The sequence below is a fragment of the Canis lupus genome, chromosome 18 (genome assembly GCF_003254725.2).
Source record: "Canis lupus dingo isolate Sandy chromosome 18, ASM325472v2, whole genome shotgun sequence".
Classification (NCBI taxonomy): domain Eukaryota; kingdom Metazoa; phylum Chordata; class Mammalia; order Carnivora; family Canidae; genus Canis; species Canis lupus.
The window spans coordinates 10,322,180-10,339,731 of record NC_064260.1 but is presented as its reverse complement, the minus strand read 5'-3'; the positions used below and the strand labels follow the sequence as shown (position 1 = coordinate 10,339,731).

Sequence of the window (17,552 nt, the reverse complement as noted above, 5' to 3'; positions counted from 1 at the left end):
TCACACTGCATGCGACTCCTAGATATTTCTCAATGAATAGTAGGACACTGAAAGCTGAAACACATCCTGCAGTAGAGATGTCTAGTCAACATTATTTAACCAAGAAATTCTCGAACCTGTGTTCGAACCTGAACTGAACCTCCCCCCCCACATCACACTAATTAATATCCCATGGAAAATCCCTCAGCAACCACTGCTTTGAGGCTTCCTTCTTGAACTTATTGTAGCATTGACACAACTAAAATAATGTTACGTTTCCTTACCTAGGACATCATCAAAAATCCACAGACCGAATCCTATGGACTGGGCAATAGAGAAAACAAAGTAGAGACAAATGGGGAAGGAGGAAAGAAAAAACTCAAAACCAAAGCAAGAGCAGGGAAAGCCGAAACCAAGGATGGTTCTTACAATTGGCAATGAGAAAAACCACTGGGTCCAAAAATCAAGGGAAGGTCTGGCTGGGTTGCTTCTCATGGCAGCTGACATCTTGGAGAGCTTCTCCTTCTGCTGGGCTTCCCCCCCTCCTCTACTTTACTCCCCATTACTTCTTCTCTTCACACAGCACTGCCCCTGGAGTTGGGCCTCCCCGTGCCAGGGCATGGAGAAGTGACAGCAGGATACCACTGGACCCCATGGCCCCTGGCAACCCCAGGGACAGAGAGGGCATTCTCTCTCCTCACCACGCCCCTACCCTGCAATCTTTTGACTGAGGAGTTTCCAGTGGTCAGAACATTTCCCCAATACCCTAATAACTGCCTCCTCAACCCCTGTGTTTGAAGAGTGGTTGGAATCCAAACAACAGATCAAGTCAGTCTGAAATCTGCATGGCAAGCCGGGTGTAAGGCCTCTAGAGTACCAGATGTCAAAACTCTGTCTGCGGGGCACTCTCTCAGTAATAATGCTCCCATCCTGGCTCTTTTCTTGTTTCCTATTTAAAAGAGAGAGAGAGAGTGCCTCAGAGGCACTGGTGTTTTCCTTCTCTTTCATCCTCCTCTGTGGAGAACTAAATTGGGCATTCTGGCTTCAGTACAGAGATAAGACAGAGAAAGGCGCCATGTTGAGAATGGCAGTTGCAGAGTCTCTTCTTTCATGTGTAAGAGGGATCCACATGGCAAAGGTTCAGGTACTCCTTAGAGTGGCCGTTCACTGGCAGGGCATTTCCCAGTCCTTGGCCACTTAGTGGGGGTGCCTGTGAGGACACAGGTGAACGCAGTGGTGGGGGGAGCGCCCTGTCTGGCGAGGCTGATGACTCTCATCTGAAAGCCCAGTTAGGCTCTGATCAATGCAACTCTCCAGCCCGACACATTTCATCTGAACTGTCGTTTGACTGGGATCAGCCATCATTCAGTTTTCTACACCAGAAGAAATGGAACTGTCATAAAAGAGAAATCAAGTCAGGGAGCTCCTTCTTTTCTCAGCTGGGCTCCATATCCTCCCCGAGGCTGGCCGCTCTTTCCAGAGTCGAGCTCTCTGTCGTTGCATTGTGAGGTTATGAATGTGGCATTTAAAGAGAACAAAGCAACGTTGAAGGGTTCAGAGAGGAGAAGATTTCAGAGAAACCCTCTCACTTTCCCCCACCAAGGAAAGCTCTCTTGAGTCTGGTTGTCTTGGAAACTTGTATGTTGTAAAGCAGAGGGAAAGTCATCTTGCGCTGCTGTCTGGGGTTCTAAAAAATTAACATTCCTTAGAGTAATTACCACCTCCAGTGTTCTGCATCCCATGGAAGGAATTTGGCCAATCTGGAGCTAAAAACCAAATGGTCCTTGGAACCAACCTGGACAAGGCAGAAAGTTGTTAAAGGCAGAAAGCAAAAATGGGGTATTTTACAAGTTCTCCAAGTGTAAATATCACCATGAATACATTTTAAGCATCTTCAAGGTACGACTACCTATTGTCTTGTAAATAGGCTCCCAATTATTCATTTCTAAAAGAGCAAATCCCTACCACTCATTTATACAAAACACTATGTACCCTAGAAGTGTGTTGGTTGCAGAGGTTGGTGCTAACTTTACTTCTATGATATAATAAAACTACGCCTTCAGTTCTAAGAAGATTAAGCCAGTGTTACTTCCACCCTACCCCTCCCCAGATTCACAGTCCATCAGGAAATGAAAACAGCCATAAATGTACTTTTTTATACACTGGAGCCTCTCCCAGACTCAAGTTGGGTTATTAGCCAATATTTGCAGAAAAACCTCACACCTTGTGATTCACTTCTGACACTCAGAATAGGAGAAATAAATAATCTTTTAACACCCTCTCCAAACAAGAACAACTATCTGGTTGAGAGTTTATTAGATGCTCAGACTGCTGCTAGATGGTGTCTCATCGGATCTATACCTGGGCTTCTCAAGCTTTTATTTGCATAAGAATTCCCCTGGGACTTTGATAAACGTGGACTCTGGATTCAGTAGCTCTGGAGTAGAGGGCTTACCCTAGAGTCTGTGGTTCTAACCAGCTCAGGTGAAGCTGAAGTGCCTGCCCCTCTGCCTCATCTTGAGTAACAAAGCTCAGTGAACCTTGGATGTCCCACTAACTCACTTCACAGGTAAGGAAGTTAGGAGTAAGGACTTCTAAGAAGCAAGATTCAAACCAAGGTCTATCTGACATAAAATCTTGTCTACTGTGCTAATCTGCCTATCTTTAGTTTTCTTCTTTTTTATTGTGGGATTTCCATATTTTAAAGAGATCTCATTTAAATCACATAATGGGAGCACCTGGGTGGCTCAGTAGGTTAAGCGTGTGCCTTCAGCTCAGGTCATGATCCCTGGGGTGCTGAGATCAAGCCTGGAGTGGGACTCCCTGCTTAGTGGGGGGGTCTGCTTTTCCCTCTGCCTCTCCCCCCAGCTTGTGCTCATTCTATCTCTCTTTCCCTCTCTCTTTCTCTCAAAAATAAAGTCTTAAAAAAATAAATCACATAATGATTTCTAACTTGCAGATGAAGATGGAGGTAATTGCACAGTTACCTCTGTGCAAAGAAAGACTCCCAGAGTCCCCTCCCTGGCTTTTCTTGGAGCTCCTGATCTAAAATTTCAGTCTTATCATTGCTCATGAAGCAGAAACTCTGAAGTTAGGGGTGACAGTGCAGCCACACATTCTTCTTTTTATTTGGTAAATATACTAGTTCTGTTGGAGCCATTTCTACCCAATTGATACTCAAGTACAAAGAGATTGAAATGGTCTGTGAACACTGACAAATCAGAGCTGAAAAGTCAGTGGGTCTCGCTCCAATGTTTAGGCCCAAGCTCGCCTGGCTATATGACTGTGCAGATCACCCCTTCCTGCATTCCTCCCATCTTTCGTACAGCCACAGAAGTGCATCTGGGACTGTCTGTCTGCCTTAGTTGGGGTGAGGGAGTCTTCTCTTATACCATCATGTCGATACACTGTTTCAGGAGCAAAAGCCAAGATACATGTAAAATGGTAGCAAAATCATCCTCCAAATGAAGAGGTCATACAGGGTCAGAATGTAGTTCTTTTTACCTGATGAAAGATTGTCTAGTGTGGCTTGTGGAAGTTCTTTACCCTCTTCATCAACACTGTCGGAGCTGGGTACAAAATCATTCATGTTAAAGCCCCTTCTCTCCAGTCACGTGTACTTTCCAAAATGGCCATTCCCTTTAAAATGGAGAATTTGCTTTGTGATAATTGACAGTGGTGCCATCATTGTGAGGCAATGGATTCTTCATAAAATGGGATCCCTGGGTGGCTCAGAGGTTTAACGCCTGCCTTCAGCCCAGGGCATGATCCTCTAGTCCTGGGATCAAGTCCTGCATTGGGCTCCCTGCATGGAGTCTGCTTCTCCCTCTGCCTGTGTCTCGGCCTCTCTATCTCTCTCTCTCTCCCTCATGAATAAATAAATAAAAATCTTTTTTAAAAAAAAGGTCTTTAAGAACATCCCCTGCTTCGAGGTTCTTGGCATGTCGTTTTGTATATCCTATAAGTTGGTGTGTCAACCCAGTAACCCAGGCAAATACTTGACACTTGCCCAATGTGTCTATACCAGATTGCACAGGCAGGTCTTGCTGCTTAAATGGCTTTAGGAAAAAATAATCTCATTAACATCTTCATCTTCAAAGAACAGAAGAAACCTAATAGAACTTGTACAAATATCAGCCACTAGCCTTAGGATACATAAATGAATGCATGGATTGACCTAAAAGAAAACAAATTGGGGAAATAAGCTCTTAACCCCTGCCAACCCAAGTCCAATATGCGGATGGATGCATGTTTGCGTTAAAGCGTTAGACTATATGTGCATTACATAGACTACATATATTTTTTAATATATATTTTTTTGAACAGTAAGCACCTCTTTTACATGGCCAAAGATGGGAGGAAGTTTTATTTGTCTTTGCAGCTTTGAACTTCCCTCAGATAGAACTCCAGCTCCTTGCCCCCTAGCACATAGCCATCTGCTCAGCCACCCGGACTGGCTCTTGAAGAGATGCGTGCGAGATGCTTGCCCTGCTGGAACCACTCCTCCAGAAGATTGCTGATTTTGGTCTTTTTCCTTTCATCATATTTCTTTTGAATTGTCTTTGGTTGTTTTTGTTTTTTGTTTTTACTTAAAATCTCTTGCTCCTAGGGAGCCAGCATGGACCCCTTCTTGGGGCCCAAGGGCATAGTGGGACTCCTACCACCGTCGGGGCACGGTGCTGCCAGTGAGCACCATACAGTTCTTCACCAGGGTCTTGGGTGGACCGGTTCGTTGTTGGAAGCATTGTAGACAACATCAGTAACCCTTGTTTTGCACTTAGGATCCTCAGAGTCCCAGGGGATGTCCTCAACACCCAGCCTCAAGCCATGGGACTCCTTCTGGCCTCTGTGAAAGCAGACTGGGTGTGTGTGGTGGGAACCAATCCTAGTGTTGGCAGCCGGCCTTCCCAGCTCCTACTTCCCCTTCCTGTGGTAGGGCTTGCTCTTGCCCCTGGTCCCATGGCACTTGTATCCAGAGATGCCCATCGCTCTCTGCGCCGGCTTCGAAAGAGCTATCACGTGACTTACTTTGAACTTACTTACTTTGAACCTTCATAGTCACATACATGTGTGCTCCATATTTGTGCGTGTAGACAGTTGTGTTTATTTGATATATACATAGGCAAGTATTTAATTTTTTCTTTTTTTGGGGGGGGACAGCAAGTTAGGGAATCTATAAAGTGTCCACTTACAAGGTTATCCACATAGTCAGGGCGAATCAGCAGAGTGTGAGCACAAGGGGAGAAATGACATTGTCTGGGGTCTTCCTTTCTTTCCTCTTCCCTGGGGGGGAGAAGGGGGGACCCCCTCCCCAGTCTTTTGAGAGAATGACTAAGCAGCCCTGGAGATTACGAATTTGCTTAAGTGTGAATGGCCCATTGCGGGGTGCGGTGCAGCCCTCCCCGAAGGTGATTGACTGGGGCTGCAGGTCTTCACACCAGACGCCTGGATTTGCCTCGGAAAGTCTGCCAAGTCTTTTACTCGGAAATTTATCTTAATTAGATCTGAAAGACCTGCCACAGCAGAATAGTCACACCGATTAAAATGAAAAACAGGAGAAATTACTGATCAAATTAATCATAATGTCGGGTTACAGCTGTAGGTCTGATGTAATTTGCCACTCCAGTGAGTTACATCGGCCCGGCCTGGGAAAGGGAGCCGGCTTTACGCTGATCCGTAACACCCGCCCGCTCCAGGCGCCCCGGCAGGAGGCTGATTCCATTCATTCTCCTGGCTTCGCTCTGACCTCCCTGCTGCAACTAGAAACAAATCAGGCACCAAACAAATGGGGTGTGTGTGTTGGGGGTGGTGGTGGACAGTGAGTGGGGAGGCAAACGAGAAACATTCTCTTATCCAAGCAATTATACTATTGGAGGGTGGTGAGCTCTTTAAGGACTTGGCTGGGCAGGCTGGGGGGCTTTGTGCTTCTTGGGGTTTTTGCTTTTGTTTTTTGTTTTGTTTTGTTTTGTTTTGTTTTGTTTTTTTCCACTTAACCTCATTTTAGTCTTACGTGTGGTGACCTGACATTGATTAGATGCAGAACGGGAATCAGAAGGTCAGAGGACAACATCTTTGGCTCGAAGCAATGAGAAAAAAGCCTTTAGAAAAATCTCCTTGCCAACCTGGCTCTACAGCAGGGGCACGGCTTGAAATAATCTAAAGTGTCACAACAGAAGAGGAAGAAAGCTCAGCTGTATGAGCGGGTTGTCTCCCATGAGGGTATGGCCCTGAAATTCTAATTTTTAAGTAAACACCACTTTATACATAACCGTGTGTTAGGGTGGGTTGGGGGGCAGGCGGCGAAGCAGATGAGTAGGTGAGGTATACTATTTTTAAGAAGAAAACAAATCAGAGTCCAGATTCTCTTCAGCAAACAGCCTTGACACTGGGCTGTAATTCGGGGTTCACAAAACATATTGCCCTCTTAGCAATACAAAAAAAGGGTGCCCTACAGCACACCCCTGTCTAGGCATTCCATTGACAGCCCTCAGAAGTTAGAACTTAGGAGCAATGTAGAGATTCTTTCCAACCAGTGCTGCTTTATTGGGGAGCTATAGACACCTGGCTTGGGGAGAGCCCTTGTAAAACAGGGGGGACGGGAAGGTACAGAGAAAGGAAGCCTCCTTCCCAAGCAGTGGTGATCAGATGAGAGCAGCAAGGTCTTCCTTTCGACCTTGTGGTGGTTGCCCAAATCCCATTGGGTCATCCCCAAACCAAATGCTTATACCTTTTCATCCTCAGTGTTAAAAGGCCCCATCCTCTCTTCATCCCACCAGGAATAAATCTGGTACATTCTGTAAATGAGGGAGATAGGCAGTCACAGAAGACAAGGTGGCCTTGGCACTTAAGAAACTTTGTCTTCTGGACCTTTCTTTGGATCTTTATGAAGATTTAGGTGGGACAACGTGCCCAAATTGGGGAAGGATAGAGTTACCACATTTTGTGTGGTTATTATATTGGTTTAGTGTCTGGTTCATAACCAGAAGTCTTTAAAGAAAATTAATAAAAGGTAATAGAAAATACAAGGGCATCATATCATAGATAGTAAAGCTATGTGGTTTTTTTCTTGAAGCTTCTGTTTAGATTATATACATATAGACATATGTATTTAGTTGCATATACATACATACATACATACATATATATATATATATAGAGAGAGAGAGAGAGAATGATAGATATATTTGTTCATAAACATGTGCGTATGTGTGTATTTTGTATGTATATATGTGTTGGATTGAATTGTCAAGTGTATTTCTTGCATGGAATAAGCTCAGAATTTGAAAAGCCCTGCCCTGAAAGACCTAACTCTTCAGGGAGACAGAGGTAGGAGTTCTTAGACACATATTAGGTCAGAAGCAAGTTTATTGGTGTTCCAACATACTGAATGTGACGATGAGCCCCTCAATACTCAACATCATCCCTAACAGTCAAAAGGGGCCTAAACAATTATGCTATTCACCCTCCCTCCTGCCACATACACACGTTTCAGGAAACTTCTGTATACCCGCTGCCTATATGGTTGAAAACTCACAGAAAATTCACAGTTTAACAAACCTATTAAATGAGAAATAATATATTAAAGACAGGCAAAGCAGTCTCAGGGAAAGTGAATAGGTCAAGCTAAGGAGAAAGTGAAAGAGGGAGAGAGAACATGGTGGGAAGGAAGCCCAGGACCCCGCACAGATTTGGGTTCTTGGAACATTTATCAAGGGAAAAACCCTGTCTTGAGAGTTGCAAGGTGAGAGCCAGGTCCACAGGCTCCAGGCAGAAAATTCGTGGGCCGGAGAACTTACATCCAGAGTACTTAGAACCTCTCTTGGTTCTCCTACCTGGTCTGGCCTGGGGCAGAGCTAGCATCATCCTCCCTGACCCGGTCTTCCTACTTTTGTTTTTTCCCCGATCCAATTCACTCTACAAACCACTGTCAAGCCAACCTGCCTAAAAGAACACTTTCTTCTATCACCCTCATCCTTAAAAAGCTCTCTGTTGGCCTTCTTAGCCTGGGTGCTCTGGCCCTCCCCTCTACCCAGTCTCCCACCGACCCCTGACTCTCCCACTCTCTCAACCCTCCGCAGGCCTGAGGTGCCCTGTGCAGTCCACCTCCCTGGCTCTGCTAGGGTGCTCCCCATTGCCAGGCATGCCTCTTCCCCTCACCACTGCCCTGAACGCTTCCCTGTACTTCCTACTCCCTGCCCAGGTTGTCCAGCTCTCAGGGAGGACTCTCCTCTCTGACTCACACATTTGGCTCCTAGCACATGCCAGTCTTTTTTTTTTTTTTTTTTTAATCTATGGACAACTTTGTTCTCTTACTTGAATTATAAGGCCCTGAAGAACAGACACTAAGTCTCATACCTCTGTATGTCCCAGGGCTGTCAATAATTGTTATAAGTGATGATTTCTCGTGCCGCAGTTATTTATTGTGCAAATATGTAAGGGCCTATTATCTGACTATCTTAAATTTATTTGCAAAATTATTTGATGAAGATAACAATTACCAATGAAAGAAAGGTTACCCATTTACTTTTTTATTTATAATATTTATATATATGCCTGGCACATAGTAAGGACTATAAAAACCTTGGATCTTGTTATGACTCTGATTTCTTTTTTTTTTAAGTTCCTTTACTTTATTTTATTATTATTATTATTATTTTTAGTAGTCTCTATACCCAATATGGGGCTCAAACTCACAACCCCGAGATCAAGAGTTGCATGCTCTTCCAACTGAGCTAGCCAGGCACCTCTATGATTATGATTTATTTGAAATTGTTTTAACACCGTTGTTCTTTGCCCTCTCTTCTCAGTGGGCTTTGGGAAATGCAGAACTTCACTTAGACTGCTTCAAATCAGCCTGTTTCCTCTGGTAGGAAATGTTCATCAAAGCAAAGACCACCATTTCCTATTTAGTCTTCTGTTTCCTTCCCCCTCATCTAAACCCACCCATGGTGGTTCTTGATATTCAGAATGTAATAGAGAGAGGAGGAGGCCTTCTTAATATTTTATAGATCTGGTTGATCTGTGAGTTAAATTGTATTTTCCAAAGCATAAAAGTATTAGAGAACAGATAGAAAGACCCAAGGAAGATGAAAGGGAATCTCCCACCAAGGGTATACCTCAGGATCCCACCATTGGATACCAGAGACTCTCATGTGACATGCTTGGCTGTCCTAAACCCCACCAGTGCAGAATCTCCCAGTAGAAAAATTATGATCCAGTTTAAAAAATTAAAATACCGTTGAGATTTTCATGCTGGAAACTGTGGTATTCTGTATACATTTTCCTGCTTATGCCTTGCAATCACTTATAGTAGAAGGAAACCAAGACTTGGAGAAGCCAGTAATTTACCAAAAGCCCACAGCTTCTTTGAGGTGGAGCTGGGATTTGAGTCCAGACTGTCTGGCTCCACCCTGGGGGACCTCACATGCTCTTTTAACTGGGATAGTCTCTTTGTATCCCTGTTGTCTGGTGTAATTGCCAATAGCACTCATCTCACACTCAGAACTGTCATGGTTTGGACAATAAATCATTTGGGGCCCTTCTCCCAAGCTATGATCACTATGCCACCTCCAACATTTATCCAAACTGCCTCTACTTGTTTTCACCTCACTGGTGAAATATTTTAGCAAAAAAGCTAAGGCATTTGGATATCTTCTTAATTTAGTGAAAAGATGGAATTAGTAATTCTTAGAAATACTTTGTGTTCTTTCTACTTGGCAACTTTACTAATAATTTTCAAAATGTGATCCTATTTGAGACAAGAGAATCCTTGGGTGAAGGCCATAGGAGACACCTCTCTTTCCCAGATGATTTGGAAAAACCTAACTAGGATGATTCTTGGATGCTGGCTGAGGTGACTACCACCATGCCAGCAGAACTGTAATTTAGAATGGATAGATTTACCAACCCACCCCCCCCCAAAAAAGATGATGTTCAAAAAGTAGAAGTGATGGGTAAAGATGGTGTTCCACATATACTATAATGAGAGGGAAAAAACTCAGACACACATACACACAAAACACGACAATAGAACTAATGTTTTTTTTAAAGATTTTATTTATTTATTTATTCATTCATTCATTCATTCATTTATAGAGCATGCACACCATGTGGGGCAAGACGCAGAGGGAGAGGGAGAGAAAGAATCTCAAGCAAACTCCATGCTGAGTGTGGAGCCCAATGGAGGGCTCAATATCACAACCCTCAGGTCATGACCCGAGCCGAAATCAAGAATTGGATGCTTAACTGACTGAGCCACTTAGGGATCTCAGAACAAACGATTTTTAAAATCAAGGTGAATGAGAGCCAGAAATGCAATGTTATTAAAAGGTTTGCAGGTGACGTGTAGGGGTTTCCTTAACAAGAGTGGGGGCTCCAGGGTACTGATTGCTCTAGCTGATGTCCTTGTATGTAATCTCCAAGGGTGCTTCAGAGAAGTTATGATTCCCAGATTGGCCACACATCAAAATCACATGGGGAGGTTTCTTTAGCAAGTAAATCATAAGAAAGAAAGAGAGAGAAATTCAGATGAAGGGTTAGGGGGTTGGACATGTAGACCAAAAGACACAGCAAAGAATTTCATGATGTGGGCTTTATTTAGCTGACAATTCAAGCAAATGTAAAAAGGTAAAAGAATGACATTTATGGGACAGTTGGAAATATGACTGCTGATAGGATGTCTGATGATGTTCAGGGATTCTTTTTAATATTTTTAGGTATAATAGTGGTGTTTAGTTATATTTTAGGAGTATTTTTTGAAGATACATACTTAAATACAAATGAAATGGTAGGGTGTCTGGATTTTTCTCAGAAGATGTGGGAAGGAAGAAAATAATATTGGTGGAGGTTGTTGAGTAGGGAATCGATAAAAGAAGATTGGCCATGAGCTGAAAAGTATTGAAGCTGGGTGATAGCGCCATGGGAGTTCATGATAACATTGTGTCTTCTTTTACATGTGGTTAAATTTTTGTGTAAGAAAAAATAAGGAAAGAAGTTTTAATCACTTGGAGATTCTTTAATAATATAGATTCCCCTCACCCAACTTAAGAACTATAAAATCAGAATCTCTGGGGTGAAGCCAATGATTCTGATGATGAAGAAGGTTGAAGAACTCCTGCCCTATAGTACTGTAAACAGTTTCTTAGATGAGGACAGGTTAGCCAAGGCTCAGGGCAATATACATATGAAAAATGTTGATGAGTTGAGACAAAACATCTTAAGAAACTGAGTTTTTTTTTAAGTGAAAGATTGAAAAAGTGAAAATGGTTGTTAATACCTGATGAAATGTAAAGAATAAAAAGGGTACTAGGAAACAAAAAATAGAAAAGATCTTTCCAGTTCTCAAAAAGAAAAAAAATGGGAGGGTTTCCTCTTCAGTGAGATAGACTGTAGATTGAATATGTACATATATCTCTACACACCATCTGGGAATCCCACTAAAATGATATTAAAGGAATTTTTTAATCATATGAATCCAAAAAGGCAAAGTGAAGTGGAGAAAAGACAGCAGTGGACAAGCAAGTTCAACCAAATTCTGGAAAAGCAGGTGAAAGAGTTAACCAGGCTGAGAAAGCTGAATGTCAAGGGTCTGAGAGGGACACAGTGAGAAGCAAGGCATCCTTGGAGCCCCCAGAATCCAAGGGTTTGCGGGGCTCCAGATACCAGCTACCATGAAAGACAGGGATGGCAGGGCATGTAGCTGAAAACAGAGGCGTAGGTTAATGACTGCATAATGAACAGTAGACCTGCAGCTTCCTCCTCAATCCAAGCAGACAGGCAACTACACCCATCCCAAGATAAGCCGTGTGACCATGGTTTTGAAACCACTTTTGAACACAAGTATCTGCCAGCAATAGCAGTCACCTTCTGATCTCACCCCATGTACATGGCTCCTGTGAGACCTGTGACATCTGGAACGTCACAGAACATAAGCTCTCTAGCAGCTTTATGCATGAGAAATTGAATGAGAGACTTGGAGACATATGTATGGCTCACTGTGTGCTGGAGAGAGCTCCTTACTGCTGACCAGGGCATCCAGGGAAAGTCTACATCCTGAACGATAAAACATGACCTCACGGGGCTATTTATATCATACACAGGTGCTCAAGTATGCAGGCATCTCACTACCTAGCCACCTCAGGTATTGAAGGATTCTTCTTTGGAGAGACCCGACCATGAATCAGAGAGGAAAGACTCAGTTATCAATATTTGGGATTTCCAACATCGCCAGGTCCCTTCTTTCTTTTTATATGTGAAAAGACAACAAGGAATGACTAAATATTTGAGAAATGCTTTTATCTGAAATCAGAAACTAAAACAAATCAAAGAGGGGAGAAATTTGTTGGAAATAGAAGCAACAGAGGAAAGAGAACAATTTTATTAAAATGTTTAAAGTAATATCCTAAAATCTCCATAGAGACCATGCATCCACAAAACGAAAGTACAACACAGAAGGACCACTTAAAAAATAATTCAGGAAATATTTAGATAATAGTCAAAATAATTATAGCAGAAAGAAAAATTCAGTAGAAGGTTTAGAAATATAGAAAATTTCTTGGGATGTAGAACGAAAGAAAAAAGAGAGCAAATTAGTAATATATGGAGAAAATACTAGATTGATCCAGGAGATCCAACTTCTAGCTAACAGAATACAGAGAGAGAGAGAGAGAGAGAGAGAGAGAGAGAGAATGAATTACAAAGAAATAATACAAGAAAATTTCCCAGACTTGAAGGATGTTACCTCATTGAAAGTCTCACTGAATAAATAACCTAATGAATGGAAACAGAACAAAACATCTGACACATATCATTGTGAATGTTTTCTGGGGGAGAACAGGTAAAATACAAGTAATCAAGAATCAGAATAACACTGGGTTTCCATGGCAATACTTGAAGCTGGAAGACAATGGAGCAAAGCCTTCAAAATTCTGAGGGAAATGGTTTCCAACTTGTACTTAATATACTGCTGAGCTAACTATCAAATATAAGAGTCAACTAAAGATTCAGACGCAAAGTCTCCGGAAAATTTGTCTCAAATTGATGTCATGCATTCTTCATCAACTTCACCAGAAGTGCTCCACCAAGACAAGAGAGTATACCCAAGAACAGAAAGATTGGAGCTTTACCATTGAAAGGGTCAAAAAGGAACACCCAGGCTGATAGTTACTGTGAACTTAGAACACAACCAGTTTCCATTGGGGCAGTTTCCATTGAGGACTCTAGAAAGGATGTCCCTGGAGAACCGGCAGGGGAAGGGTAGGGAAGAGAAACCAAGAGAATACCTGGTATGGTTCTCTAAAGGAAAATAATGTTCATCATTCCTGAGATGAGTTTAGGAAGAATCATGAATAGAAAGAAAGAAAGAAAAAAAACTAAGCAGACAGAAAAGACCAATGATTAACTTTGGTAAGAGCAAAAGCTTTTACAAGGAAGGAAGTGTACTAACAGCATTGGAGGTAAACAGAACTTTCGTAGTCCCAAAAAGAAATTCCGATTAAGTTGGAAACTCTGTTGGCAGGATGAAGGGATCACAGGAGGAGGGGAAATAGGGAGTGGGTGCGGATATTCAATCCTCATCTCCCATAGTGGAAGCCAATCAATAATACCCCAAATTGGCAAATCAAGAAAAACAATTTAAACTATTATTTAGGGCAGCTCAGGTGGCCCAGCGGTTTAGCGCTGCCTTCAGCCCAGGGTGTGATCCTGGAGACCTGGGATCGAGTCCCCCGTCGGTCTCCCTACATGGAGCCTGCTTCTCCCTCTGCCTGTGTCTCTGCCTCTCTGTCTGTCTCTCATGAATAAATAAAATATTTTTTAAAAATAAATTATTATTTAGAAATAGAGGGGCAAATACCAAAAGGTACATCTAAAAGATTGTGGAGAACACAGAGACCTTGGTTTGGGGGTAATGAGGCTTGAGTTATACAAGTTCAGTGTATTTCAGTGTTTAACTTTCAATGCCAAGACCTCACGTGCTTATCGCTCCCTCCACCTAGACACTTTTCCCTTAGATATCCAGCTTCCTCCCTCACTTTATTTAGGTCTTGCCTTAAATTTTGCCTCATCAAAGAGTCCTTCCTTCACCATCTTATATAAAATTGCACACGTGGCACCTCTGTTCCTTCATCGTTCTTTGGAGGTCTTATCACCACATGACACGTTATATATTTATTTGGTGATTTGCTTATGTATTTTCTTCCAACTAGAATGGAAATTTCATAATCACAGGGACTTTGTCCTGTTCATTGCTACAGCCCAGTAAGAGTAAAGTGGCCATGTTGGTAGAATTAGGACCTTGGGTACAAATCTACAGAACAGCGCTTCCCAGGAGATGTATGCACAGATAGGTGTGCTGTTGGGTGAGCCAGCGAGACAGCTGTCCCAAAGAAGGGGTAGCCACTTCAGTGGTTCTCTTGTAGAGACATGGGACCAGAAGAGCCTGGTGGCCCTGTCCAGTTCTGAGATTCTGTGGTCAACCCTGAGGACTGAACAAAAGAGAATGTTGTACTTCTGCATAAAAACTGGGTATATGAGAATGATGCTTTTACCACCAGCCAAACTAAACTTTGGGATGGACGTTGGAGGAAAGTTAAAGTATCTTCCTAGCAGCGCTTTAAACACAGGCTAATGTCGTCCTGCTCTGGCTTGGGTTAATGTACCTGTCAATCTTATTTGTCACTATGTCCTGCAAGCCTCATTCAGAACCTAGAACCCGGTGCATATTTAATGTGGCTAACTGAATGCCGTGAGGTTCTCAGATTGGTTTGCTCCTTGAGATGACTCCCAGAAAGAAATGGATGTTGTTTTTCTCAGAATTTAGTATGAGAGGAGAGAGAAGGAAATGAATATAAAGTAAATATCCAAAAGCGTGTCAGGTGATATATTAAGGATTTCCCCTGTTTGGTTTTAGAAAAGGAAGTACTATTTCTTTTTTTTCCCAAAGATTTTATTTAACCATTCATGAGAGACAGAGAGAGAGGCAGAGACATAGACAGAGGGAGAAGCAGGCTCCATGCAGGGAACCCAATGTGGGACTAGATGCCAGGACCCCGGGATCACGACCTGAGCCAAAGACAGATGTTCAACCACTGAGCCACCCAAGTACCCCAGGGAGGTACCATTTCATTGCTGTTTGGCTTCTCACTGGCCCCAAGTATTAGGCATGGCGTGTGGGGAGAAACACCATCCAACTCAACAAGATACTCCTCTAGTTTTAAACATTCTGTGGATTTCTTACAGAAAAATCTTTGATTATAAAAGTTTACAGTTTGTAGGTTTTCCAACTCAAACTAGAAACAGCCTTTGTATTAAAATATTTTTATATAAAACATCTGCTCTCAGCCCTATTTGTGCAAATAGGAAAATTGATATATTCAGGTCTTAAGTGCTTAAATTATCACATTCCTAGACCAGAGAGAGAGAGAGGGAGAAATTGGAAAACACTGGAGAAATGAAGTCTTGTTTTATCTTTTGGATACCCGGTGCTTTCTGTAACAGCTGATCAGGGTGCTGTCAAAGGCACTGATGAGAGGTTTCCCAAAGTTAATTTTTCTCATAATACAATAACCAAATTTGTTTTAACACTTGAAAAGGCCCATCCATACTAAAAAGAATCAGTTGCTTAATCCTAAAATTAAAGGTTATTGCATGCAAGAGAAAATAATTACATGCTCAAAGTATGGAAAAAAGAAAACTTTTTTTAATATGTAGGTATTTGTATAATTAAAGACTAATCAAGCATGAAGGGCTGCTGACTAAACCAGAAAATGAGATTGTTGGCAAGCAATATTGTAATGTAAATGCCATTTTTGTTTAACTACTAAGAAGCTGGAGAAATGATATCCCGAACAGATTAAAAGCAAACAGCATTGATAATAAATATTTATCAGATTTCAAATGCAACACAGAGGATTTTTTATATTTCACGGGCAAGATTTGCTCACAGGGAAGTTCTCAGGTACAAGGGAGTAGTTAACATCCTTATTTAGAATTGCATTTCCAGATAGGATCTTCCTGTTAGAGGACTTGTGACATATTAGCCAAGGCAAAGGGTCCCTTTTGAGCTATCCTGCCCTCAATGGCACTATTTACTAATTAAGATTCTGTTAATTAGTATTAGTTACTTAGTATTAGCCCAAGGTTTTCTAATGAATACACTGCATGTATTCTGAGAGATGAGTTACAAGCCACGGACAGATGTTAACAAAATAGAGCGTTAAATAGAAATGATTTCTGTAAACTCCAGATATGTAATCTTTGAAGTCACATATAAATGTTCTGAGACTTTCTACAACAGTGAAATGTTACATGGCACGCTCGTTTGTCACGAGGATTAAATAACAGAGCGAAAGCACCTTTCAGGAAGTGGGATTTAATAGTCACTCAGTGAAGCTGAGTTTTGCTCCCTGTCTCCCCTTTCCTCTGCTGACCAGCCGCACATCTGTTCTCCGTGTTGCCTTTGGAGATGCTGCTGAGACATCCAATTCTGCATTTGAAGGATGCACCACCGAGAACCTGACCAATTCTGACCCCTTAGCATTCCTGAGATGTAAGCGTAGTCTGAAGGGTGGGTGAGGAGTCTGGGTTTTTCTCTTGGTCTGCAGGAACTCCAAAATTCAATAGGAAAGAGCATACCACAAAGAGGCCAAAGATTTTAATCTAATGAAGCCCTAGCTGTAAAACTTGCTTTCCACATATACATGGTGCTTTAACTGTGTTCAACTGTACTCCGCCGACTTTGTCTTATAAATCACGATTTGCTGCATAAATGGAGGTGTGGGCTCTGACAAGCAGGCTTCTTGACCTCCTGATAAAAATATGAATTAATTAATCAAAAGCAGCTCTTAAGACTCAAATGTTGTGCACAGCAAGTGTGCTGTTTTCCTTCTATCGCAAAGCATAATTATAGATAAATTTTCAGGGGAAGAGGCAACACTGTCATTTTTTACCTTCAAAAACAGTAGAAAATTCACTTTTCAGTTTCTAAATTAGAATCTGTCAGTTTGATTGCCTCTGTTTCTTTTGGGTGTACTGCATATGGTATGTGATCCAGAAAGTTGAAAGCTTGCAGACCTACTAAAGTGCATTTGGGGATTTTCAGAAACAAATTATTGAGTGACAATATGATAGCCTTCAGGCTTGCTGCTAGAAATTTTTATTTAACTTATTTTCTCCCTAATGTGGTAGTAACATGTACCTATTTTCTGAAGATTGCAGAACACATCATCAAATGACAGTTCAAAAAAAAAAACATTTTAAAGTTTATTCTTTCCCTTTTTATGTAACTTATTTGAGAGCCAGGAAACAGCACTAAAAGATGTGTTTCTCTCACCACTTTGCCCCGCTCACACAGTTTGAAAGGGTCACCGTGAAATTGCCAGTTCTTGAGTTTGAAGAAAGAACATCCACAAATGTTTGAGCTCTGGTTTTAGAGAGGACCTAAAGGGTTATTTGCAGAAGCGAGTAGGTCAGGCAATGGGGAGGAGCCCACAGAAAGTATCTCTGTCACATAGAGATAGCATGTCCTTCACAGACTGCTGGTGGACAAAGCACCCGGCCATCCAGGACAGTGCCAG

At 42.1% G+C, this 17,552-nt stretch overlaps 1 protein-coding gene and 1 pseudogene across 4 annotated transcripts in view; one reads left to right on the top strand and one right to left on the bottom strand.

Annotated features, from left to right (window-relative positions):
- Positions 1-17,552, top strand: part of POU6F2 (POU class 6 homeobox 2) — a 479,107-nt gene that overhangs the window by 366,039 nt on the left and 95,516 nt on the right. The window lies entirely within an intron of this gene.
- Positions 4,345-4,965, bottom strand: LOC112661351 (40S ribosomal protein S8-like; annotated as a pseudogene).